General features: G+C 46.0%; 1 protein-coding gene and 1 pseudogene across 3 annotated transcripts in view; one reads left to right on the plus strand and one right to left on the minus strand.

Moving 5' to 3' along the window:
- MARCHF8 (membrane associated ring-CH-type finger 8) overlaps positions 1-24,860 on the plus strand; it is a 110,186-nt gene that overhangs the window by 15,074 nt on the left and 70,252 nt on the right. The window lies entirely within an intron of this gene.
- LOC308529235 (heterogeneous nuclear ribonucleoprotein A1-like) lies at positions 1,044-2,028 on the minus strand (annotated as a pseudogene). Its single transcript has one exon. The product of its transcript is annotated as a heterogeneous nuclear ribonucleoprotein A1-like (transcript).

Consider the following 24,860-nt stretch of genomic DNA (forward strand, 5'->3'; position numbering starts at 1 on the left):
TTTTTCAAAAAACTTTAAAAAAAGTAATATGCCTCTATGAATAATTTCCAAAGTATTCAACTTAGTTTTTATAGAAATAATAACTTCTTTTTTTTTTTTTTGACTTTTTTTTTTTAATATATTTTATTGATTTTTCACAGAGAGGAAGGGAGAGAGATAGAGAGTTAGAAACATTGATGAGAGAGAAACATCGATTAGCTGCCTCCTGCACATCTCCAACTGGGGATATGCCTGCAACCCAGGTACATGCCCTTGACCGGAATCGAACCTGGGACCTTTCAGTCCGCAGGCCGACGCTCTATCCACTGAGCCAAACCGGTTTCGGCATAACTTCTTTTTTTTTAAGAGGATAGTAAATCGTTTGTTGATTACACATGATAATGGATGATACACAAGCTTCATATCCATCTATAATTTTATCTGGTACCATAATTCAATTTAGATATATTGCATAGGATGTGCCAACAATCATTAATAACTAAATAAACTCCATGACTCTGCTTGGGTGACCCTTTTAATGGTGAACTCCAGGTCACAACACAGTAGCTGTCAATTCAACTACACCAAAGTTTCTGAAGACAATGGCTTCTGTGCCCAAGCAGTTTGTAAATAAATTTCAAATGGAACCTGGCATCACCCTGAAGGAATTCTAGCTTCACACTGTTGGGGTAATTTACCAAGATGGCTTCAGAGCAAACTAACTTTACACAGCACATTTTAAAAAAAGACACATTTATTCAGTGTCATGATCAGACTATTACATTTAGCAATCAACAGCATGGGTGCCAAAAAAACAACAACAATCTGCATTAAAACCCTTGGTTGGAATGCTTTACACTTTCCACAGAACAGAAACTAAAATAACCTGTTATACAATTACTCACAGATGCAGTCCTCGAGGTTTTTTTTTGCCCATTCACATGAGTATTGTCTAACACATGTCTTCTTTGTAGCAGCTAGGCCCTGCCACCACTGCTTGGCTGAGTTCACACATCTGTTGTAACCTGTAGCTTCCCTGTCACTTCTCTGGCTCTCCTCTCCTGCTAAGCCTTGTTTCCTGGCAGTAATTAAAACCTCTGCCACTGCCAAAGCTACTGCTGCTGCTGGAACCGCCATAGCCACCTTGGTTTCGTGGTTTGGCAAAGCATTGACCTCCACCACCATAAGGGCCAGAGCTTCTGCCTCCAAAGTTTCCTCCTTTCATAGGCCCCAAATTTGAAGATTGATTGTTGTAACTGCCAAAATCATTGTAGCTTCCACCACCTCCAAAATTGCTTCCATCATTACCAAATCCATTATAGCCATCCCCACTGCCACCATATCCACCACCACCACGGCTGCCACCAAAGCCGCCTCGACCACTGAAGTTTCCTCCATGACCAAAGTTGTTGTTTCCACCAAAACCACCTCCACGACCACCTCCGAAGTTTCCAGAACCACTTCGACCTCTTTGGCTGGACGAAGCACTAGCCATCTCTTGCTTAGATAGAGCTTTCCTTACTTCACAGTTGTGGCCATTCACAGTATGGTATTTCTGAATGACAATCTTGTCTACAGAGTCATGGTCATCAAAGGTTACAAAAACAAAGCCTCTCTTTTTGCCACTGCCTCGGTCAGTCCTGATTTCAATCACTTCTATTTTCCCATACTGTTCAAAATAATCTCTTAGATGATGTTCTTCAGTGTCTTCTTTAATACCACCGACAAAAATCTTTTTCACAGTTAAGTGGGCACCAGGTCTTTGAGAATCTTCTCTTGAGACAGCCCTCTTTGGTTCCACCACTCTTCCGTCCACCTTGTGTGGCCTCGCGTGCATGGCTGCATCCGCCTCCTCCACCGTGGCACAGGTGACAGACCCAAAGCCTCTGGAGCGCTTGGTGTTTGGATCTCTCACCACCACACAGTCCGTCAGCGTTCCCCATTGCTCAAAATGGCTCCTCAGAATCTCATCGGTTGTTCAAAGCTCAAATCTCTGATAAAGAGCTTCCGCAGCTGCTCCGGCTCCTTGGGAGACTCAGACTTAGACATGATGACTGCAACGGGGGAATTCCAACGATGCTTACTCCGCGGCGTTCACCGGCAGAAAGGAGTGATCTAAGGAGCGTATCTCAAACAATAACTTCTTAATGTTATAGCTACATTTTTGCTGACTTATGATCAGTTTACATAGTATTAAGTTAAATTATGCCATTGCAATGAGTACAAGTGACATAACCAAGTTTGGGTATATGAAAGGAAACATTCCCACATAGTTTATTGATCTGGTAGGCTTTATTCAACATTCATGAATTGGGCAGCACCCAGCCTAGCAGATAGGAAGGAGCTCCAAAGAGCTGTAAAAGGTGAGAGAGTTTTATAGACCAAAGTGAGCAGGAGTAAGAAGGGTATCTTGGGCACTACCGATTGGTTACGGCCAGCTTACTTTCCTTATATGGGGCAGAGAGACGCCTCGGAGCTGGATTAAGAACTAATAATGGGACAAGCTGGCCAATGCCCTTGGGAGACCGAGGCCTTCCTTTTCTGGGAGAGCCAGCACAGAGACTCAGTTAAGTTTCGTTTTGCTGACATGGAGTTTAGCAAGAGCATCTCCATTTTGGCCTCACCTGCTTGCTTTCAACAGGAATAAACAGACTTTTGAAATGCACTAAACTGGAGGGAGCAGAAATGCGGACATCAATGTGGTTTGTTTGCTTTTCTTGTTTATTTGTTGCTTTCAGTTTTATGTGCCGCATTTGAGTGAAATCATGTGGTTTTTGACTTTTTCTCTGATTTATTTCACTTGATAGATGATTGGATAAAGAAGATATAGTACATAGTCCTGGCTAGGTGTGTCAGTTGATTGAAACGTCTTCCTGTACCATAAAAGGTTGCAGGTTCAATTCCTGATCAGGGCATATACCTAGATTGCAGGTTCGGTCCCTAGTCTGGTCACATACAGGAGGCAACCAATTGATGTTTCTCACATTGATGTTTCTCTTTCTCCTTTCCTCTCCCTCTAAAAATCAATTTAAAAAATATCCTCTGGTGAGGATTTAATAAAAAGATATGGTACATATATACAATAGAAAAACTACTTTGCTGTAATATAAAAATACTGTAACAACATGATGGATCTTGAGAATATCATGCTATGTGAAATATATTACTATTAAATTAGGTCTTGGGTTATTATTTTGATGATTGGCTGAAATAATTTTTGACTAGAGAGTGCTATTTAGAGGGCAAAAAAAAAAAAAGACTAAAAATAATGGATTTCAGGATCATAGAACAAAGAGTAAACCAAAGTTTTTAATTCTACCATCCATGTGCAAATTAATATAATATTAGAATTAACCCATTCTGAATAGCCTTTAACCACCTTTGGGATTTGTCCATAGAAAAATGATGCTGATGTTGCTTTCTCTCTTTCACCGTATTGCTGTGTTATGAGTTTATATGCATATCAGAGTCAGCGAGGCAGAAGGTTAGGAAACTGGAAGAATGCACAGCTTAGTTATAAAGAAACACCAATTTCTGTTTCAGAAATATTTCACCCCTGGTCTATATAGAACACTGTAGGGACTATTAAAGAAATAGTCTGGAGAGAATTCAGCCTTTTAAGTAGACCAAGCTTTATAAGCTGCAAGGAATAATCTAAAAGTATAGAGTATATTATATTGGGGTTCTCCAAGGAAACAGAGTCAATAGGACACACACACACACACACACACACACACACACATTCATGCACCACTTAATGACCGGGATGTGTTCTGAGAAATGCATCTTTAGGTGACTTCATCATTGTGCAAACACCATAGAGTGTTTACCTAACTAGAGGCCCGGTGCACAAAAATTTGTGCACTCGGGGGGAGGGGGGGGGTCCCTCAGCCCGGCCTGTGCCCTCTCGCAGTCTGGGACCACTCAGGAGATAACGACCTGCTGGCTTAGGCCTGCTCCCAGGTGGGAGAGGGCAGGCCCAATCCCTAGGTGCAGCCCCTGGTCGGGCTCAGAGCAGGGCTGACTGGAGAGTTGGGGCACTTTCCCCTGTCATGCACAGAGCAGGGCATATTGGGAGGCTGCGATGCCACCCTAAGTCACGCTCAGGGTAGGGCCGATTGGGGGGTTGGGGCACCGCCTCCTGTCACACTCAAGGCAGGGTCGATGGGGAGGTTGCGGCGCTACCCCCTGTCACGCACAGAGCAGGGCCCATGAGGGGGGTTGGGGCTCCGTACCCTGTCACGCACAGAGCGGGGTCAATCAGGGGGTTGGGAGCTCCCCCCTGTCATGCACAGAGCAGGGCCGATCAGGGGGTTGAGGAGCTCCCCCCTGTCACTCACAGAGTAGGGCCGATAGGGGAGTTGGGGCACCGCCCCCTGTCACACTTAGGGCAGGGCGGATCAGGGGGTTGGGGCACTGCCTCTATCACCCACAGAGCAGGGCCGATCAGGGGGTTGGGGCGCCTTCCCCTGTCACGAACAGAGCAGGGCGGATAGGGAGGTTGTGGCCCCGCCCCCTGTCACTCACAGAGCTGCAGGGCGATCAGAGGGTTTGGGCGCTGCCCCCTGTCATGCTGATCCCGGTGCTGGGAGGCATATTACCCTTTTACTATATAGGATACAGGACTGGTGCATGGGTGGGGCTGGCTGGTTTGCCCTGAAGGGTGTCCTGGATCAGGGTGGGGGTTCCCACTGGGGTTCCTGGCCAGCCTGGGTGAGGGGATGATGGCTGTTTGCAGCTGGTCACACACCCTTCAGGGAGGGGGTCCCCACTGGGGTGCCTGGCCAGTCTGGGTGAGGGGCTGAGGGCTGTTTTCAGGCCAACTGAAGCTCCCAACTGCTCCTTTTTTTCTTTTTCTTTTTTATTCTGGGCCAGGTTTAGCTCTGGCTCCAGCTCTGAGGCTTCCACTGCTGAAAGCAGGTATCTGGTTTCTTTCGGTTCTGTAATCAAAACAATGTATAACTACAGCTCTGAGATCCCGGGCTTGCTGAAAGCCGGTTTCTGGGGTTTTGTTTAGCTACTATATTTGTCACAGTGTTTCTTAAACTGCAGGCTCAGAAGCCAGCAAGGCAGGCGGGGAACGTTGGAGTCCTCCGTCCCTGAAGCAAGCAAGCCTCATGTTAGTTTCAAGCTGCCTGGCTGCCGGGCCGCCATCTTGGCTGGCAGTGAATTTGCATATCTCGCTGATTAGCCAATGGGAAGGGTAGCGGTCGTACGCCAATTACGATGTTTCTCTTTTATTAGATAGGACTAGATGGTATAGCCTGCTGCATATCTATGCTATACAGTATACCACCATATACCACCGTCGCAGCTTTGTTCTGTCGTGGACTGCAACATCGTTATATAGTGTATGACTCCATTTGTGTGTGTGTATATATGTATACATATGTATAGTGTGTATACATATATAATATGTATATACATATGTAGTGTATGTTTATATGTATACATATATAGCATATGCATATATAGTGTGTGTATAGAGTTTGTATGCACATATAGTGTGTATATGTATATATAGTGTGTATATATGCATATATGTGTATATGTATACACACACACACACACACACACACACACACACACACACTGAGTGGCCAGATTATTATGACCACCTGACGTTTGTAGGCAAATTATCTATAATTTTGTGCTGGAGTTGCTAGGGGGCCAGATCATTATAGACGTCTGAATAGTACAACATCCCCAAGTATTGTTGCTAATCAAGTTCATCCTATCATGTTGATGGCGTATCCCAATGGAGATGGCTTCTTCCAACAAGACAATGCGCCATGCCACGGTGCTCGTATTGTGCAGGAGTGGTTTCAAGAACATGAGGGAGACTTTACCTTGCTTAGGTGGCCCCCACAATCATCAGATCTCAGTCCAATTGAGCATTTGTGGGACGAAGTTAAAAGAGCCATCAGGCAGCTGGTTCCACAAGCATCAAATCTCACAGAACTGGACAGTGCAATTCATCAGGCATGGTGTCAGATTCCTCGCATCATCTTTCAACATCTCGTGGAGTCAATGCCAAGAAGAATTGCCACAGTATTGAAGGCAAAAGGTGGCCCAATGAAGTACTGATGGGGTGGTCATAATAATCTGGCCACTCAGTATGTATATATATGTATATGTGTGTGTGTGTATATAAATAGATACATATATATATATATATATATATATATATATATATATATGGAGAGGAGAGAGAGAGAGAGAGAGAGAGAGAGAGAGAGAGAGAGAGAGAGAGAAAGGGATTGTTTTTAAGAAATTGGCTCATGCAATTAGGGAGGGCAGCAAGTCCAAAATCTGCAGTGCAGGCTGGTAGGCTGGGAACCCAGATTCTGGTCTTTGAGCCTGAAGGTAGTCTGCTGGAAGAATTCTCTCTCCTTCCAGGGGCTACCAGTCTTTTTTATTAAGACTCAAATGATTAGATGAGGCCTACACAAGTTATGAAGGGTAATCTGCTTTACTCAAAGTCTACTGACTTAAATGTTAATCACATCTAGAAATATACCTTCACAGAAACATCTAGAACAGGGGTCCTCAAACAGGGGAGTTTTTGGGCTGGTGGGCAGAGTGGAGAGCATCCCAGGAGGGTGGGTCAGAATGAGCAAGGGTAGAGTTGACTGTGGCATTTGAAGAAAATGTGCCCTGTCCGGCAGCCATATCTCAGACAGTGTGGGAGGTAAGAGTGTATAGGCGAGGAGAGCTCTGCTCTGGTTTCTCACCTCACTGCTTAAGCAGAGAAGACACTCCAGCTGGAGGTGACGGCTGGTGCAGGGTGTCCGCAGGGCCAGCAGTACATGCTACATTACATAGTGTGATGTCCCGAGAATTCCTTTTGCAGGAAGCACTTCACATGAAATATAACTGCCTTAGCTTTTCTGTTGTAAAACGTGGACAAAATTCTTTTCCTCTATCAACTTAATAAAGATGCTTCAAAAGATCCACGTGTTTGTGAAGAAACGAGATCTTCAAGTGGTGTGAATTGTTGCCAGAAGTATTTCTAGTTTCTGAACCTTGAACTATTTTGGATCCGTTATTCTAAGTAGAAATAGAGCCCAGAGCTGCCCTCCCCCCACCCCAAGGTACAAGTTAAAGAACATAATTTTTTAGATGTACTAGTAATAAGCATAAAAATACTTTATCATTAAAACTACCAGTAAAAATAATTATTATCAGAGAGAAAACTAACAAAAACAATATGTGGTAAATGGATAAAAAGGGCCCCTAGTGAATCACCTCCCCATGTTTCTGCCCCTGGCATTGCAACTGCTTGTTTCTCCCATGGAGCAGTAGGGTCTGTTTTCCTACCCTTGACTCTGGGCTTTGCCATGTGACTTGAACTGGCCAGGGGGACACCAGCAGATCCGCTGCAAGCAGAGGCGCCATGTGCAGTGTGCCGGCCTCTTGGGGTGCTGCGGCCACTGGAGAAGCCTGGGAGGAAGGCTGCATGGGAAGGGAGGCCCAGCTTTTCCTCACTGAGCTCAGTCCCCTGCTGACCTGGGCCCAGTGCAGCATGGGGAAGTCAGATCAGAGCATCAGAAGAGCTGCCCAGCCAACCCATGGAATTGTGAGAAACAGGAAATCATTGCTGTTTAACAACTAAGTTTTGGGTAGTTTGTTCCCCAGCAACAGCAAACAGAACTGTCCTGTGATAAATGGCTGGAATCTATGCCTGTAACTGTAATTATGGCTTCATTACCGTGAACCTTCAAGGAGTCCACAGTCCAGGGAGGGAGGCAGAAATATAAGCAGGCCTGCTTCCTTACATGTTGTGAATGCCCAGGAAGGCTCTGGGCAGCCGTGGCCTTGAGCTCTGCTCCATCCTCCTTTCTGCACCTGTAAGGGTCGGACCCTGTTGCCTGCAGGGCAGCATTGGCGAGCACGTGGTGCACTTAGAGGAAGTAGACGGTTTCTGTTCTCAGTGAGGTGGTTTCCATCTCTCAAGTCACTCAGACCCGCACTTCCGTTTCTTGTCAGTGAAATGCTAAAAGGACCGCAACAAATCTCTTTCCCTTTGGTTTACTCTGAGTCTTTTCAGTATTCTTGTACTTGTCCTGTTAGCTAGGGAATATGCATGGCTATTCCATAACTTGCCTCAGGTTCAGAATCTTCTGGAAAATGTAAACATTAGACCAGTACTCATGCTTGGCCCCCCTACTTTACACACATGGTGGAGTGGTTCTACTGAGGTCTCCCTTCGTCGTTGGAGAAGCCATGGTGGAGGCGGTGTCGCGAGCTCGGTCCCACCTGCCCACATCGTCTTCTCAGCCACTGATCAGCCTGGGCTCCTCTCTGTTGTCCCTCCTTGGCATTCCTCGTCGCACATACTGTCCTTCATCCTGCAGCGTGTCTCCTCTCCTGGCTGTGCCCTAGCCTTTGGCCAAGGACTTACAGCACCAGGCCCACCAGTTTCCCTTAGGGGCCCATTCTCCTCCCACTGGGCAACATGGCTGGTCACATCTGGAGTTCATTCTACTCCTCTTCTTGGCTCCAACCTTTGAAGTTGCACATTGGAAAATTACCTTGAATAAATTACTGAGTAGTTTAAAGATATGGCTATAGTTTTATCTATCTATCTGTCTATTTATCATCTATCTATCTATCCATCCATCCATCCATCTATCCATCCTCAGTGACTGGAATGGTGGAACAACCGGAATAACTAGAAAGACTGGTGGCTATAACATGCACTGTGGCAGCCAACCGGCCTGATTCTGGTCCCAATCAGCTCCCCACCAGCTGGCCAGACCCCCAATCACCACTGCCCCCCCCCCCGCCCCAGTCAGGGGTGGAGCTGGCCAGCCAATCGCCCATGGCCTTCCCCAAGGCTGGCCCTGCCGATGGGCCCCAGATGGGGTGGGCCAGCCAGACCCAACTTGTGCACGAATTCATGCACTGGACCTCTAGTATAATAATAGTTACAAGATGGACTATAGTTTTAAAATACAATATCTTAAATACAATATCACTGTGGCTTGTGATATAAATTTTCAAGTGAACTTGAATTGATACATTTAAATATCTGTTATCAATTGGACTCAACTATTTTGAGGAACATCCTAACTACCTTAAATATCTACTTTTGAAATATCTAAATTACTATCTTTCTCAAAATTAAGTATACCAGTTACTTCGGTCAATGTCCCTCTATACAGACAAATGTGCAGCAAAAGCCTGTATCTAACACTTTGAGTGTGGAGTCCATCTTTATTATTCATGGCAATTTTAATGATTACCATAACAAAGCAACACACCAGGTTTTAGCTTTGTCTTTCCAACAATGTGCCACAGTGAATAAACGCATAAGGGAACAACAAATCAATATCTCCCTTTCAAATTAATAAATAAAAAAAATTTAAAAAGGTACTCAGTTACCATTAAAAAACAGAAGAAAACATAAAAAGGAAAAAAAGAAAAGTAAAACCTGCTTAGTTCACTTTGTAAGTTGCCTCGGGCTGTCATATCTGTGAAATGTCTGTGAAGCCTGAGCAAGCTGCTTAACTTCTCTAAGCCATGTGTAAGGTGGAGATAAAGGTTTCCCTGCCTCTGGCACTGCTGTGAGAGAGAAGTAATTCGGCAGAGCACTTACAGTTTGTCGATGCTTTCTTCTGTTGTATTTACTTCCAGTGTTATTATTTATAGGTAGCATTTCTGCAGACAGCCATTATCCCCTCACCCAGGCTGGCCAGGCACCCCAGTGGGGACCCCCACCCTGATCCAGGACACCCTTCAGGGCAAACCAGCTGGCACCCACCCATGCACCAGGCCTCTACCCTATATAGTAAAAGGGTAATATGCCTCCCAGCACTGGGATCAGCGGCTGAGAGGCCTCCCGGCAGTGGGATCAGCATGACAGGGGGCAGTGCCCAAACCCCCTGATCGCCCTGAGTCTCTGTGTGTGACAGGGGGCGGGGCCACAACCTCCCTATCCGCCCTGCTCTGTTCGTGACAGGGGAAGGTGCCCCAACCTCCTGATCAGCCCTTCTCTGTGCCTGATACAGGGGAGCTCCCCAACCTCTGATTGCCCTGCGGCTCTGTGTGTGACAGGGTGCGCCCCCCCCCCCGCCCCCACGGGCCCTGCTCTGTGTGTGACAGGGTAGAGCCATAACCTCCCCATCGGCCCTGCCCTGAGTGTGAGAGTAGCGGTGCCCCAACCCCCTGATCGGCCCTGCTCTGTGGGTGATAGAGGGCGGCGCCACAACCCCCACCCCTCCCACGGGCCCTGCTCTGTGTGTGACAGGGTAGAGCCATAACCTCCCCATTGGCCCTGCCCTGAGTGTGAGAGTGGTGGCATCCCAACCCCCTGACCCGCCCTGCTCTGTGTGTGACAGGGGTCGGTGCCCCAACTCCCCTATCGGCCCTACTCTGTGAGTGACGGGGGAGCTCCCCAACCCCCTGATGGGCCCTGCTCTGTGCATGACAGGGGGCAGCGCCCCGACCCCCGGATTGGCCCTGCTCTGTGCATGACAGGGGGTGGCGCCGCAACCTCCCCATCGACCCTGCCTTGAGTGTGACAGGAGGCGGTGCCCCAACCCCCCAATCGGCCCTACCCTGAGCGTGACTGAGGGTGGCATCGCAACCTCCCGATCCGCCCTGCTCTGTGCATGACAGGGGGCGGCGCCCCAACTCCCCAATCGGCCCTGCTCTGAGCCCGACCAGGGGCTGCACCTAGGGATTGGGCCTGCCCTCTGCCACCCGGGAGCAGGGCGTTATCTCCCAAAGGGTCCCAGACTGCGAGAGGGCACAAGGCCAGGCTGAGGGGCCCCCCTTCCCCCGAGTGCACAAATTTTTGTGCACCGGGCTTCTAGTCCTATATAATAAAAGGCTAATATGCAAATAGACAGAACGGCAGAACAACCGAACAACCGGTCGCTATGATGTGCGCTGACCACCAGGGGGCATGTGTGGAACATGGTGGGCGTTCGCCAGGGTGGGATGGTGCAGCAGGTGAGCGGGAGCACCAGACGAAGGCAGGGCGCTGGTCGCTGTCATCGGGGCAAACCTCTGGTGGTTATTGAAAGTTCTTTGCTCCCGCGTGATGCGGTCCCGCCTGGCCTTTGCACTTGCTGCTAGCACCAGCCCCACTCACACCCGCTGCCAGCGCTGGAGCCGCCGCTCGCACCCACTGCTGGTGCAGGCCCCAATCACTCCGCGCCGTCAGCGGGTGCTAGTGGGGCCGGTGCCATCAGTGCATGGGAGCAGCTGTGGCAGGAGCAGGGCTGCTGGCAGACGGGACCAGGGGCTGTGGTGGGGAGGTCAGGGAGGGGCACAGAGGATGGGCTCTTGTGGCCCACAATTCCTTTCAAGGTGCCCGAATTTGTGCACTGGGCCCCTAGACCTATATAATAAAAGGATAATATGCAAATCAACTGAACAGTGGAACGACCGGTCACTATGACGCACACTGACCACCAGAGGGCAGACGCTCAACACAGGAGCTGCCCCCTGGTGGTCAGTGTGCTCCCACAGGGGGAGCTCCGCTCAGCCACAAGCCGGGCTCACAGCTGGTGAGCGCTAAGGATGTCCAACTGACATTCCCCCAAGGGCTCCCAGACTGCAAAAGGGCTCAGGCTGGGCTGAGGGACTCCTGCACCCCCTCTCCCCCCAGTGCAAGAATGCCGTGTACTGGGCCTCTAGTAAATTTATAATTCTTTACCCCTTTTGGCCTCATGCATTTCTCCTTTGGTGATCCTAACAATTAGTATTAATTTAAAGTTTACATACATTATGATGTGGTCATCAGAGTAAATCTTGTAACCGTCTGTCATCATACAATGTTATCATATTATTGACTATTTTCTCTATGCTGTATATTATATCCCCATCACTTACTTATTTTATAATTGGAAATTTGTACCTCTTATTTCCTTTCACCTTTTTCACCCAACCCCCCTCTCACTTCCCCAGAAGTATTTAGGTTTTAGAAATGTAAAGATTTTACAAATGTAGTCTACACATAGTATGTATTATTGAATTTCTTTATTGGGGCCACACTCCTTGATCAATACATATTAATATTTCTGCCTTTACATATAACTAGAGGCCTGGTGCACGAAATTTGTGCACGGAGGGGGTGGTTCCCTCAGCCCAGCCTGCACCCACTCCAATCGGGGATCCCTCGGGGGATGTCCGACTGCCGGTTTAGGCCTGATCCCACAGAGTCGGACACCCCTCTCACAATCTGGGACCGCTGGCTCCTAAACATTCATCTGCCTGCCTGCCTGATTGCCCCTAACTGCCCTCCCCTGCCAGCCCAATTGAGCTCCCAACTGCACTCCCCTGCCAGCCTGATCTCACCCCTAACTGCCTCTGCCTGCCTGATCAACCCTAACTGCCCACCCTTGCCAGCCTGATCTCACCCCCAACGGCCCTCCCCTGCCAGCCTCGTTGCCCCCAACTGCCCTCTCTTACTGGCCTGATCTCGCCCCCAACGGTCCTCCCCTGCCTGCCTGATCTTGACCCTAACGGCTTTCCCCTGCTGACCTGATCACCCCTAACTGCCTCTGCCTGCCTAATCGCCCCTAACTGCCCTCTTCTGCTAGTCTGATCTCACCCCTAACTGCCCTCCCCTGCAGGCCTGATCTCGCCCCCAACTGCCCTCCTCTGCTGGCCAATTTGGTTCTGATTGGTCAGTTTCTATGCCCATCAGCATCAAAAGCTCCGCCTCCTAGGCAGCCATTGGTTCTTCACAGTTGACTCAGATTTGGTTCTGATTGGTTAGTTTCTATGCCAGTCAGCATCAAAAGCTCTGCCTTTTAGGCAGCTATTGGCTCCTCCCAGTTGACCCAGATTTGGTTCTGATTGGTCAGTTTCTATGCCAGTCAGCATCAAAAGCTCCACCTCCCAGGCAGCCATAGGCTCCTTACATTCACCCAGATTTGGTTCTGATTGGTCAGTTTCTGTGCCAGTCAGCGTCTCTGGGCCTATCAACGGGGCCTGATCAGAAAGGCGGGGCTGATGAGCAGCCAAGGTGGAGGCCTGGAGAGAAATGGAGGTGCGGCTGTTGGTCAGGCTGGTAGAGAAAGAGAGAGGCAAGTTCTGATCAACAGCTTCCACAGAGGCTACGGATCAGACCCTGCCTCTCTCTCTCTGCAGGCCTCTCTCCGGGCCTGATCTGCAGCCCCCTAGGCCAGTGGTCGGCAAACTGCGGCTCGGCAAACTGTGGCTCTTTGGCCCCTTGAGTGTGGCTTTTCCACAAAATACCAGCTCTTCCACAAAATACCGACTTCTGTGCATGGGCCACAAAGTTTCAATCGCACGGTACGTGCGTGCCCGCACATGGTATTTTGTGGAAGAGCCACACTCAAGGGGCCAAAGAGTCGCATGTGGCTCTCGATCCGCGGTTTGCCGACCATGGCCCTAGGCCAGGGGTGGGCAAACTTTTTGACTCGAGGGCCACAATGGGTTCTTAAACTGGACCGGAGGGCCGGAACAAAAGCATGGATGGAGTGTTTGTGTGAACTAATATAAATTCAAAGTAAACATCATTACATAAAAGGGTATGGTCTTTTTTTTCAATAGTTTTGTTCATTTCAAACGGGCCGGATCCGGCCCGCGGGCCGTAGTTTGCCCACGGCTGCCCTAGGCAGTCAGTGTTGGGTCAGGGTGCCCGCAGCAGCCCCAATCAGTGCTGGGTCACCAAGGCAACCCAGCACTGACTTCTGGTGTAGTTGAGCCTTCGGCCATAATCGGTTGTTAAGACTCTGGTTCTTTATTATGTAGACTAGAGGCCCGATGCATGAAATTCGTGCAAGGAGCTTGGCCCTTGCAGTCCTGGCCTCATCAAGCAGGTCATCTGACGGTCGTTGCACTGTTCAGTCGATTTGCATATTATGCTTTTATTATCATACACTAGAGGCCCGGTGCACAAAAATTTGTGCACTCGGGGGGGTCCCTCAGCCCGGCCTGTGCCCTCTCGCAGTCTGGGACCCCTCAGGAGATAACGCCCTGCTGGCTTAGGCCTGCTCCCGGGTGGCAGAGGGCAGGCCCAATCCCTAGGTGCAGCCCCTGGTCGGGCTCAGAGCAGGGCCGATTGGGGAGTTGGGGCGCCGCCCCCTGTCATGCACAGAGCAGGGCGGATCGGGAGGTTGCGATGCCACCCTCAGTCACGCTCAGGGTAGGGCCGATTGGGGGGTTGGGGCACCACCCCCTGTCACACTCAAGGCAGGGTCAATGGGGAGGTTGCGGCGCCACCCCCTGTCACGCACAGAGCAGGGCCCATCAGGGGGGTTGGGGCTCCGTCCCCTGTCACACACAGAGCAGGGTGGATCAGGGGGTTGGGGCGCCGCCCTCTATCACCCACAGAGCAGAGTCGAGCAGGGGGTTGGGGCGCCGCCACTCTCACACTCAGGGCAGGACCCATGGGGAGGTTATGGCTCTACCCCATCAGACACAGAGCAGGGCCCGTGGCGGGGGGGTTGGGGCTCCGCACCCTGTCACACACAGAGCAGAGCTGATCAGGGGTTGGGGCGCCGCACCCTGTCACACACAGAGCCGCAGGGCAATCAGGGGGTTGGGGAACTCCCCCCATCAGGCACACAGAGCAGGGCTGATCAGGGGGTTGGGGCGCCTACCCCTGTCACGAACAGAGCAGGGCGGACAGGGAGGTTGTGGCCCTGCCCCGTGTCACAGCCAGAGCCGCAGGGCGATCAGGGGGTTTGGGCGCTGCCCCCTGTCACACTGATTCCGGTGCTGGGAGGCCTCTCAGCTCTGCTGATCTAGGTGCTGTGAGGCCTTGTTGCTCCGCTGATCCCGGTGCTGGGAGGCATATTACCCTTTTACTGTATAGGATAGAGGCCTGGTGCATGGGTGGGGGCCGGCTGGTTTTCCCTGAAGGGTGTCCTGGATCAGGGTGGGGGTCCCCACTGGGGTTCCTGGCCAGCCTGGGTGAGGGGATGATGGCTGTTTGCATCTGGTTACACCCGCTTCAGGGTGGGGGTCCCCACTGGGGTGCCTGGCCAGCCAGGGTGAGGGGATGATGGCTGTTTGCAGCTGGTCACACACCCTTCAGGGTGGGAGTCCCCACTGGGGTGCCTGGCCAGTCTTGGTGAGGGCCTGAGGGCTGTTTTCAGGCTGGCAGGTGACTGAAGCTCCCAACTGCTCCTTTTTTTCTTTTTTGTTTTTTATTCTGGGCCAGCTTTAGCTCTGGCTCCAGCTCTGAGGCCTCAGCTGCTGAAAGCAGGTATCTGGTTTCTTTGGGTTCTATAATCGAAACACTGTATCAACTCCAGCTCTGAGATCCCGGCGGGCTGAAAGCAGGTTTCTGGGGTTTTGTTTAGCTTCTATATTTGTTACAGTGTTTCAAATTGCAAGCTCAGAGGCCGGCAGCGGCAGGTGGGGAACGTTGGAGTCCTCCGTCACTGAAGCAAGCAAGCCTCATGTTAGCTTCAAGCTGCCTGGCTGCCGGCCGCCATCTTGGCTGGCAGTTAGTTTGCATATCGCCCTGGTTAGCCAATGGGAAGGGTAGCGGTCATATGCTAATTACCATGTTTCTCTTTTATTAGATAGGATAGTTATACTGAGTTGCATAAAGTAGAGACCATAAATAGCTTCCTATCAGTTCACGTCTAGTTTTGGCTTCCAAAGTGTTCAATGAATTAGGTCTTATCATTAAATATAAGTAAAGAAGAGCTAGTTTTAAAAATGGGATTTTAATTTTAGAATTGTGGGTAAGAGATGCAGTACCCAGTATCGTACTGAAAACACTAGTTTTTTGCTCTACTTCTCTACAGCCGTTGTCCTTCTCCAGAGAGGCAGCTCATAGTTGTTTTTTTTCGGATAGTGATCGCCGCACTTTCAAACAATGTATTTTTACTATTTCTTGATTTATAAATATTAAATAGCATCTATTCTCTTGGTTTTATACCTCAACTCTCTTCTCCCCATCATCCTGTTTGGTTATATTACAGTATGCTTATATCATTATAATGTTTATATCATTATCAATATTGGAATATTGTTTATTGTAGAGCCAAATGATTACCTTTTCCTGTTTTCTTTTGTTAATGTTAATTGCTTTATATTTTTACTTGTGTTTTTCTCAGACTTACCCTTCGTTCTTTAAGGTGTTCATGATATTACCTGTCACTCCATCTTCCTTGTTGAGACTTCTTTATTCTAGACACGTGGCCCCTGCAAGTGTTCCATATGTCTACTCCATTCTGTGCTGATAGTCTCCAGGCTGTTGTGCAGCTGCAATCCTGAACTTTGCTTTGTGCCTTCCTAAGTTATAATGACCATTTTCTGTGTTGTGTGTTTTTCTGTTCCTTGATTTAGCCCTTTATTTTGTTAGAGTACAAAGTTTCCTGTAGAGTTCAAGAGTTTCTTTTTAAAAAGTGACAGAAAATTTCTTTTCTGACTTTACTCTTACCCATGATACCATTATTTTCCCTTCTGATGTATTTGATAGTTTGGCTGGGTATGAAATATTTCTCAGAATTTTGAAGGCATAGTGTCTCTCATTTGGATCTATTGATGCTGTTGAGGGAGGGGTTTAATTCCATTTTGATGTATATATTCTTTTGCAGTGTAATCCCTCCTTCTCCTGAGCATCAGGCGCAGATGCTCCCCACCGAGAAATTTTATTTTTTGGATTTTTCTTTGTCCTTGGTGTCTTGGGATTTTACCACAATGTCCTCTAGGTCTACTCATGTTGCAAATGATAGGATACTTCTTTTTAATGGCTGGATTATATTCCATTTTATATATGTGCCATATTTTCTTTCTTTATTGACCCATCAGTGGACATGTGTGCTTCCATGTCTTGGCTATTGTAAATAATGCTTCAGTGAACATTGGAGTATAAATATCTTTTTGAGTTAGTGTTTTTGTTTTCTTCCAATAAATATCCAGAAGTGGAATTGCTGGATTATATGATAATTTCATTTAAAAAAATTTTGAGGAACCTCCGTACTGTTTTACATAGTGACTGCATTGTTTTACATTCCCACAAACATTGTATGAGAGTTCCTCTAGTCTATATCCTCGCCAACACTTGTGGGGTTTTTTTTGGTCTTTTTGATAATAGCTATTCTGACAGGTGTGAAATGATGGTTTTACACTTCATTATGGTTTTGATTTGCAATTCCCTGGTGATTAGTGATTTTGAACACCTTTACGTGTCCCTCTTGGTTACTTGTATGTCTTCTTTGGAAAAATGTCTGTTCAGATCTTTTGCTCATCTTTTAAAAGGATTCTTTGTTTCTTTGCTATTGAGTTGCTGTGTATTTTTTTAATTCATTGTGCTCGGTACTTACTGGACCTTCATTGTGGGGCTTGCACCTTTCAGTTCTTGGGACTTTCTTGTATTATTTATCCGAGTATTTCCTTCCCTCTGTGTTGTCTGCTCCTTTTTTCTGGAAATCCCTGTGGGTCAGATGCTGGAATATTTAAACTGATCTGCAGATATTCTTGTGTCCACAAATCCCGGTCTTCTCGATCTTATTTTCTCTCGTATATTTCTGTACTACCTTTTTGGAAAATTCTGTGACTGAATTTTCTGACCCTTCTGTTGCATTTTTAGTTTTGTTTTTAATTTTTAAGTTTTAAGAGTGGCTTTAGTTTTTTTCTTTTTATATTATCATATTTTGTTTTTATGGATGCCATATCATCCATACCTCTAAGCCAGCGGTTCTCAACCTGTGGGTTCGCAACCCCTTTGGCGATCGAACGACCCTTCGCCTAAGACCATCCTGCATATCAGATATTTACATTACGATTCATAATAGTAGCAACATTACAGTTATGAAGTAGCAACGAAAATAATTTTATGGTTGGGTCACAACATGAGGAACTGTATTTAAAGGGCCAGAAGGTTGAAAACCACTGGCAGATATTGTTGCCTTATTTAAAAGGACTAAAAACACTTTAGGAAATTATCTTTATTTACCCCAGTTTTCTTTTTTGTATGTATTATTTTGGTCCCCTTTATTTTGGAGCTCTTCTAAGTTTGATCAACAAGTAAGAAAGGCCAAGAACAGCTTCTGTGAGATGGGCAGCAGAGGTTAGATTGCATTAAATTGAGTTGTAGAAGACGAGAAAAATGAGACAATTGTAGGTAACTCAGAAAGTTTGGTTATAGAGGAAAAGGGACTGGGAACTTTCAAATAATTTTCATTTTTGCTTTTACTTTTTTTATTGATTTGAGAGAGAGAAAGAAACATGCATTTGTTGTTCCACTTATTTATGCATTTATTGGTTTGGTTGCTTCTTGTATGTGCCCTGGCTGGAGACTGAACCTTGGCATACAGGGACAACGCTCTAACCAACTGAGCTACTCGGCGAGGGACTTTCTATTTGCTTTTAAAGATGAAAACACACAAAACTCTTTAAAATTCTGTATCAGTGTGGAATTTTATAATTTTTAAATAGCACCCAGTGACATAAACTGGTTATTCTGTGCCTTTGTTGTGGAAAACGGATTCTGTTACTTTGTGGATTTGTGAGGAGTCTTTAGGAAAGAAAATAGGGGTAGACGGGAGGCTATGGAGGGAAGTCTCTTAATAGGTCGGGGAGGAGGAGGGCAGAGGGCCCGGTACATTCCCAGACCTGGGGTCACTTCTTCATTTGTATTGTATCATTTACACACTCTATAAAAGAGATGGGGCCAGTGAGTCAGTTTATATGATTGGCAGCAGGAAATTGATAAACTTTTACAGTAAATATTGTTTAACCAGTGAAAGTGCCCAGTCTTGTGGCCAGATCCTGAACACGTGGGTTTCCTTCACACAAGGAAATCTGTTGTTAAGAAAGAACAATCCATTCATCTCTGGTGGAAAGAAGACTTTCAGTATTGTGGAACAAGAGGTTTCTCTTATAACCTTGATTAAAAGGAAAAAAACCCACACATTTACTAATAGCTTGTGTTATTCCGTGTTCTGTGAAAGATGGTGGTTCCTGCCACAGAAATGTTTCTGCCATAGTAACAGGGACAAACATATAATGAAAAAAATAAAATAAAAGCCGTGTAAGGAACAGAGAGCCCTCTAAGTGTTGCAGATTCTTTGGACAAGTACTAACCCCCCTTGTCTGCCGTGCTACAATGCTGTATTCCCACTTGCCGGCAGTTCATGTCTGAGCCCTCATTCCTGCTGGTGTGGAAAGGCCATTCCAGTGTGTTAACAATTGTGGGTCATATGCAAACTAGAAATAGTATGACATGAAAATATTAATGAAGTCTGACTCTGTGTCAAATATAAAATAATACAGTCTCCAAAATAAGTAACCTTGGAATGAAAGACATATTTAATAAAACATGAAGAAAGGCAAGCTAGGCCCATGATTCTCTGTGCTACCTTTTGAGGGAGAGTACTGTACAAAAATATTAGAAGAAATATTGAAAATATTAAAAAGAATAAAACAAACACTATGATAGTTATAAATATCTGCGTCTTGTGAATGCACCCCACTGCTTTATTCCTGTAGGAAAATTAGGCTTGAATTCTGTGAGGCCTTCAAATAGTACTTCTCACAGAAGATGAGCTCTTTTATGGCTTATTTATTTATAATAAAATTCTGACCATAACCAACCAATGTGGAATGACGAGCTTTTAATTTTAGCTCTTTAAAAAATATATAAACTATAAAACTAATATATCATTACTAAAGGTTTAGATATAGAGAAGTGAAAATCATTTATATCGGCATATTATTTAATCTATTTGCTTTTTATGAATTCCTTTGCAAGATTTTTGCTTGTGTATATATAACATAGTTATAATACGTGTAAAATTTTATCACCTGCTTTTTATCATGCCCATATTTCTCTTAGTTCTAATGCCTACCTGATATCCCTTTGATTGTATTGGCACCACAAGTCACTCAGCTTTCCCCCAATTTGAGGAAATTAAGGGTATTTCTGTTTTTCTTTGTTGTAAATAATGTTATATTGAAAATTGGGGGGCTTGTAGATTTTTATATATTTTTTCAGGTTAAGCTTCCCAACGGTAAGCTCTCCCATAGTTCCTGAGCTCTCTGGCTTATAGGTTTCCCTGATGGGCATTCTGAGCATAGGATTCTACCATAAGAGGATCATGAGAACACAGACTCAGTCCAGATTGGTCAATGATAGGCTTTGCTATATTTTTGTAAAATTTTGTAAAGGAAAAAATGGTTCCCTGAACTGTCACCTTTCCTTGATTATTAAATATTATGTGAGGATCCATGCTATGTCCTCATTTATGAAATGGATGTTTCTAAACCCTGACCATTTATTTATTGGGATGTTAATGTGTTTTTTAAAAGCTATTTATCTTAACTTCTTATATAACTTCCTGTCCTATATTGTACAAATATTTTACAGCTTTTGCTTGTCATTTATTTTTGCTTCTAATTATAGAATCATATCTATAACCCTTTTGCTTTTAAAAAATATATTTTTATTGATTTCAGAGAGGAAGGGAGAGAAAGAGAAACATCAGTGAGAGAGAATCATGGATCGGCTGCCTCCTGCACTCCCCCCACTGGGGATCAAGCCTACAACCCGGGTATTAAACCAGACCAGGAATCAAACCACGACCTCCTGGTTTATAGGTCAATGCTCAACCACTGAGCCACCATGACTGGCCTATAACCCTTTTTCTTTTGTGACCTCCTCCCCTTCAAATTCTAGGCTTAAAAAGTCAATTTCTTTTTAATTCCTTAATATATTCATTTGCAATTGTATTTTATATTTTTACATTAAACTTTTATATCCATCAGAATTTATTCTGATGAAGTGTGTCTTTTTTCCTTCCAAATTGTTAACCAATAATCCCAATACCATTTATTGAGTAATTTGTTCCTTCCCTATAATTCTGTGCTTTTTCTGGTATTGGCTATTAAACTCTTCTTGTATACTTCAGCCAGTTTCTGGACTGTCTTTTCTGTCTTGTAACAAACTATACCTTGCTGTTTAATGTGATTGTTCCCTTGTAATGTTTTAATATTTCATAAGACTCATCTCCCTATTGGTTCTTCCCTAGCATTTTTATTTAACCATCTCATTACTATGCATAATTTTAGAATCATTTCAAGGAAAAAATCTTGCTTAAGCTTTGATTGGAATTACATTAAATATATGCTTTGATTTGGAGAGAACACAACTTATTAGAGTATTCAAATATATTCTAAAGTCACTAAAATATTTTTCATTAAACGTTCTTAAGCTTTAAAATCATTTATCTCTAATTATCTTATGCTTTTTGTGTTAATTGGTGTACAGGAATGTTGGTGACATTAATGTGTTTTGTCAACCTTAAAAATAAAACAGCCAGTTACTTCACCAGCAAAATGGTTTTATTCAGGGATAGCAAAGAATTGCAATTTGGGGCAAGCAAGCTATAGGAAAACCTCAGGCAAGTCCAGCAAGAAAAGGAGAGAAAAAGGAGGAGGCTGGGAAGGGTTGTTTGGAATGAAAGTCCATTGGAAGAAAGGGTTTGGGATGGTGCAGCATTTGCATGGCTGGGGTCTGTAATTGACGGGGAGTAGTGCGCGAGGGCTCCCCCTTCTGGCCTCCAGACTTCATTTTAAATGAGGTTTCGTTTATTCTGTTTCACAGTTATATACTTTTTTCTTACACTAGCATATTTACTGATTTTATACGAATGTTTATGTTTTTATCTGATTCCATTAGATCTTAGAAAATTCCTTTGGACTCTTCTCTTGTACTACAAAATTCTCTTTTTATCATTAACCTATCACAGCAGAAAAAATGTATATATTAAATAATAGCAGTGGTCATGTGCTTGTGTTGCTTTTAAGTTTAATTAAAATGCCTATAAGGGTTTTGCTGTGTGTGTGAGTGTCATGTTAAATTGTGAGAGAGAGAGGTGCTTTTTAAAAGTTAGGGGTCCTCCTGCTGTTTCCTAGAAGGAGTTAAGATTCTGTGTTGATAATGGGTTTGTCATTTGTGAAGAGCAACTAATGACACACGGCTGACTGCAGTTTCCTTGTGAGTCGGGTTCTGTTCCTGGGTGTCCAGGTGTCACACTGTGCACATGTTTGGGGTTTCCCACAGGCGTGTCAGGCTCATTGTGTGCCCCACTCTGCTGGTGTCCGTCCGGTCTTGTACATGTACAGCCAGAAACTGGGTGTGGCTTAGGCCCTGACTAGGCTATGTCAGTCCTCCTTTTCAGATGGTCTCTCTCCATCCACCACACTCCCTGCTTGAGGTGTGGCCTTGATCATTCAGTGCTGTGTGTTGCAGTTGGTCTCCTCACCCCTGCTTTCTCTTCCTGGCTGTCTGCTAGTTCTATGCGCAGGCTTCTCATTTTTTATATGAGACATGCTTCTGATAGAGACAGGCTTGACTTAAACTTACTTATTCTGAGTGCCAGTCATGATACTGAGATTCAACAACTCACAATGGGAGGAGCAGGGCACTGCTGGAGCCTGGCACCCGATGAGCAAGGGTGCAGGGAGGCATGCAGACCTGGGGTGCCTGTGCCTCAGGGAGGCTGCGACTGGCATCTTTGTCACAGCGTTGTTGTTGGGCTGGGCTGAGTCCTTTGTTTATTTGACCATCTGGAGAACACACAGAAGAGCGTGATTGTGAAGCTACACTGGCTGTCGTATGGACCAGACCTTTCTACCTCTCCCCTTATAGGGCAGCATTGTCAGCTTTGCTTTCCCTCAGAGTCATGCTGCTAGAGCTTCTTAATAGATGTCAGAAAGGATTTGCGGTCCCAGTTGTTTAAATCTTGTGTCAGATTGAGCTGTAGGAAGACAGAGACTTAGTGCCAGGAAAACAAAGCAAACAAATGGGCTTTTGTGAGGCCTTGAGAGGAATCACGCAGATGCCTGAAAAGGCAGGCTGGGAGATGTGCTGATGTTAAAACCGTACATTTGTGCCTGTGTCCAGTCTTATTTGAGCTTCACAGTAACCCTGTAACCTGAGCAGAGATGATTACCTTTCTGTTTTACAGATGAAGAAACCAGTCACTGAAATGTATCAGTTTGCCCAACATCCCAGTTAGTATTTAATAGAGTCAATACTTAGGTTTCTGATTGCTGATTATGCACTCTTCCTGTTGCCTTTCTCAAAACTGGAAGAGCGATAGCATATAGTTCATCCACTTTATCCAGATAAATTACATTAGGGATAGCACAAAGGAAAAATAGGGTTCTATCCATCTTAACCCATATCATTTCCATATTCTTCTTTTAAACAGCTTTATTGAGATGTAATTCACATCCATTACAGTCTACTTATTTAAAGTGTGCAGTTCTATGGCTTTTAGTGTACATATGAATTATGTAACCATCACCATACTGAATTGTAGAACATTTTCATTATCCCCATCCCCACCCCTACCCCAACCTTTGACAATCACTATCCTACTTTCTGTCTCTATAAAATCTGCCTGTTCTGGACATTTCATACAAATATTATCATCCAATATGTGGTTCTTCTTTCACTTAGTATAATGTTTTCAAGTTTCATCCATGTTGTAGCATATATTCATGTTTTATTTCTTTTTGTTACTGAATAATATTCCATTGTATACATAACTCATTTTTATTTATCCTTTCATCTGTTTGTGGACATTTGAATTATTTTTGTTTTGGGCTATGAACATCCATGTACATGTTTTTATGTGGGCATTACTTTCATTTCTTTGGGTGTGTATATACCTAAGAATAAAACTCCTGGGTCACATGGGAACAGTATATTTAATATTTTGAGGAATGGTCAGACTTTATCAAAAGCAGCTACGTACATTCCCACCAGTGATGAGTGAGGGTTTCAATTTCTCCACATTCTTGCCAGTGCTTCTCTGTCTTAATTATCCACAATTAAAGTGGTATCTCAAGGTTTTGGTTTACATTCTCCTGTTAGCTAATGATGTTGAGCAATCATTTTTCATTGGGTTGTCTTTTTATTATTGAGTTGTAACAGTCCTTTATAGATATGAGATATAAGTCCCTTATTATACTAGAAGCCCAGTGCACAGATTCATGCACCGATGGGATCCCGCAGCCTGGCCTGTGCCCTCTTGCAATCCAAGACCCCTTGGGGGATGTCGGACTGCTGGTTTCAGCCCGATCCCCACAGACCAGGCTGAGGGAACCCACCAGTGCACAAGTCCATGCACGGGGCCTATAGTACGCATATAAGATCTTTGGTTAATCTCTTCCCGCCCTCCCCCCTCTCCCCTTCCCTCTGAGATTCATCAGTCAGTTCCATGTTTCTGTGCCTATGCGTTGAGCGTCTGCCCCCTGATGGTCAGTGTGCGTCATAGCTACCGATGGAATGGTCGCTTAGGCTTTTATATATATACTAGAGGCCCGGTGAACAAAAATTTGTGCTCTCGGGGGGAAGGGGGGTGTCCCTCAGCCCACCCTGTGCCCTCTTGCAGTCTGGGACCCCTCGGGAGATAACGACCTGCTGGCTTAGGCCCGCTCCTGGGTGGCAGAGGGCACCAATCCCTAGGTGCAGCCCCTGGTCAGGCTCAGAGCAGGGCCGATTGGGGAGTTGGGGCGCCTTCCCCTGTCATGCACAGAGCAGGGCGGATTGGGAGGTTGCGATGCCACCCTCAGTCACGCTCAGGGTAGGGCCGATTGGGGGGTTGGAGCACCGCCCCTGTCACACTCAAGGCAGGGTCGATGAGGAGGTTGCGGTGCCACCCCCTGTCACGCACAGAGCAGGGCCCATCAGGGGGGTTGGGGCTCCGTACCCTGTCACGCACAGAGCAGGGCCCATCAGGGGGTTGGGGAGCTCCCCCTGTCACGCACAGAGCAGGGCCGATCAGGTGGTTGAGGAGCTCCCCCCTGTCACTCACAGAGTAGGGCCGATAGGGGAGTTGGGGCACTGCCCCCTGTCACACTCAGGGCAGGGCCGATGGGGTGGTTACGTCTCTACCCCATCACACACAGAGCAGGGCCCATGGGGT

This window comes from Myotis nattereri (genome assembly GCF_964212035.1).
Source record: "Myotis nattereri genome assembly, chromosome: 13".
In the NCBI taxonomy this organism is placed as follows: Eukaryota; Metazoa; Chordata; class Mammalia; order Chiroptera; family Vespertilionidae; genus Myotis; species Myotis nattereri.